The sequence below is a fragment of the Athene cunicularia genome (genome assembly GCF_003259725.1).
Source record: "Athene cunicularia isolate RWA chromosome 9 unlocalized genomic scaffold, athCun1 chr9_part2, whole genome shotgun sequence".
Classification (NCBI taxonomy): Eukaryota; Metazoa; Chordata; class Aves; order Strigiformes; family Strigidae; genus Athene; species Athene cunicularia.
In genome coordinates, this window is record NW_020799111.1 from 2,474,148 (window position 1) to 2,476,859 (window position 2,712).

The following is a 2,712-nucleotide window of genomic DNA, read 5'->3' on the forward strand; positions in this document are numbered from 1 at the left end:
GGGGGGAGACGCTGCTCCCCGCGCTCCAGGAGGCAGCAGGCGCGGAGCCAGGGGAGCGCAGCCCGCAGGTCCCGGGCCGGCCTTGCGCGGGGGCAGCGAAAGCTTCGACGTGTTTCTCATGGCGCGGCGCAAACAGCGCAAGTGAAGCGGCGGCGGAGCAGCGGCCGTGCTCGCGTTCGCCTGACGTGTGCCGACAAAAGGCCGGCTGCGGGTTTGCAAGGGACAGGCCGTCCCTGCAGTGCTCTTGTCCTGCCGGTCCAGCATCAGGCAAGCCTGGTTTTAGCGTAGTCAGGCACTGGCTTCTTGCAGTGTGCTAACACGCGAGAAGTTACCAGGCAGTGACTTTAACCAGGGCAGTGACTTTACGAGGCAGGGTGGGTGAGAAATGAGACATCTCCCCTTTCACCTGCAGTCTCTCAGGCTCCCGCAGGGAGAGCACCGATTCCTCCACGTGAAGGGCAGTGCACTGGATCACAGCATGGTATTTGTCCATCACGGAATAAAACCACTCCAGACTTTTTCCACTGTTTGGGTTTTTTTTTAACAGTCAAGGGATTGAACAAAAGTACAAGAAGATAGTTAAGCATTAACTTGCTATTACTTACCCTGTAATCATGGAACCAAGAGACATTCCTGGTCCCCTACAGTAGTGAGTATTACATAATGGCCTCTGTTTTGATACTAAGAAAATATGAGTGTTCTCTAATAATTTCACAATGTCGGGTTACTGTGTGTTCTCTGGGGCTCTCATCCAAGCCTAGCTAAAGTGGAGGGGAAAGTTCCTCTGGCTTTAAAACCCCACAAGTGTTCACAGTAACTGCGCAGACAGAAGTGCTCCGAGGTGTAATTAGCTCTTTCACCCACTCTGCAGAGACTTACCAGGGCGTAGTATGACAACCCAGTCGGTCCAACGCATCGCCTGGGAAGGTTTGGCAGCTCCTCTGGGCAAGGACAGCAGCCCCTCACATTTGCCACGTCTCTGATTTCCTGAAAGGAAGCGGGTGAAAGACAGAAGAGGTCCACGAGTCTCTGGAAGGTACCACCTTACCCAAGATAAACTGTTGTGGGGGGCTTCCTGAGACTGCCAGCAGATGCTTCTCCTGCCTGCCCAAATTCATCCCCACTCAGTTAAGGTAAGCTGATACTGTAATTGTAATTCCTGGGTTTGTTAGCTTGGGCTCATTTCTCGTACTCCATGTGCCACTTATCCCAAGTGAATTGGTGCACATAAAGTCTATAAGGGTTTTTTTAATGTTGTAGGCATTCTAGTATTTGTACACTATTCATTATGCATCTCAACATCCCTAATTTACCTCTGGGTGTTCACTGAGCAAAACTGCTCTGAACTTCCCACAGCAGTCTGGGCACAAAGGGAGGCAACCATGCTACTATTTACAGGGTAAGTAGCAGCAGGTTAATGTTTAACTATGTTATTGTAATTTTATTCAATCCTTCAAGACTGTTTAAAAAAACATGTGACTGAAGTGCAGCTCTTCCTCCACATGACTGGGGCATATTTGGCTGTGGATCGGGCTTTGCAGTCATGCTCCCTTGCCCTGATGTCTCTCGCGCCTGGATGTCCAGGCCTACAGCAGAGGCCCTGCACTTCTCTGAAGTAACCGAGCGCCCATCCTGTCCTGCGTGACAGGTGGAGGAACTGTGAGGGAAGGAGAGTCCCAAGAAACAGGCTCAGATCAGTGGATTGTTTGGGTGGGCAGTATCTCTGCCCCTTTGGCTGTTGCCCACCTGCACTGACCAGTAATGGGTGTTTGTTTTTTTTTTTTTCTCGAGCTAACTATAGTAATTTAGTGCCATGGAAGTAGTTCAGTTTCCCTCTCTGGAGAAATGGGGAAGAATGAAAGGCACCTAAGGGCCTGGGGATGACAGGGTTGCTTCCCTCATCTCTGAGAAAGGAATGAGTGGAGACTTTTCTATCAAATGCATTCTAGCACTTTTAGAAAATACTAGAAGATTTTCTAGCATGTTTAGAAGATACTAAAACGAAGAGGAACAGCAAAAGGGAGGCATCTGTGTCTGACTTTTGGGGAGGGATAGCATGGCCGAGATGGGAGGTACAAGTGAGAAGTGCTGGGAGAGTGTATGTGTTGGTGAAGGAGAGGGAGATACAATGGAGGTGCAAGGGACAAATCTGCTGTGTTCCAGCTGAGGTTTTGAGGTATCCCTGTAAGCCATGAGGCACGGCGGAGCAGGTTGGCGTGCCAGTGTGTGACTGAAGGGGCTGCTGCAACCCGACAAGAGTTGAAAGCTCCCTTGGGAAAAGACCCCAAGAGGTTGGTGTATCACGATGCTTACCTGCAGCAACGTTCTGGTGTCTCTGGGCACCTCCTACCCCAGCGCTGAGTAACTGCAACATAAAAACACGACTCGCAGCGCAGCAAAACGCACTGTCAACGCAAGGCCCGCTCCAGGCCTAGCCACTGAGGTGCGGCAGCTGCCTTCGCCTTCCAGTCGCGCTTTGGCTCTTCTCCCTCTTAATTTTCACCGTTTCTGGGAGGCACCCGTCCCGCGGGTTTGCCGGAGGGCACGACCAACTCGAGCCAAAGAGAGTTCAAAACCCGCCGAAGCAACCGCGCCGGCGGATTTCTGGAGGGGCTGACGGAAAACAAAAACCACCCTCGGGGACGCTGCGCCCCGGTGCCCCGCGGGCCCGGCGCGGGTGGCTGCGGGGGACGGGACGGGGCGCTGGGGCGG

At 52.5% G+C, this 2,712-nt stretch overlaps 1 protein-coding gene across 1 annotated transcript in view; it reads left to right on the forward strand.

Moving 5' to 3' along the window:
• The first annotated feature begins 983 nt into the window (after positions 1 to 983).
• Positions 984 to 2,712, forward strand: part of LOC113483712 (serine/threonine-protein phosphatase 2A regulatory subunit B'' subunit alpha-like) — a 57,470-nt gene continuing 55,741 nt past the window's right edge. The window contains exon 1 of the mRNA XM_026855491.1: positions 984 to 1,133. The gene's annotated coding sequence lies outside the window, so the exon portion shown is untranslated. The remainder of the gene's footprint in view (positions 1,134 to 2,712) is intronic.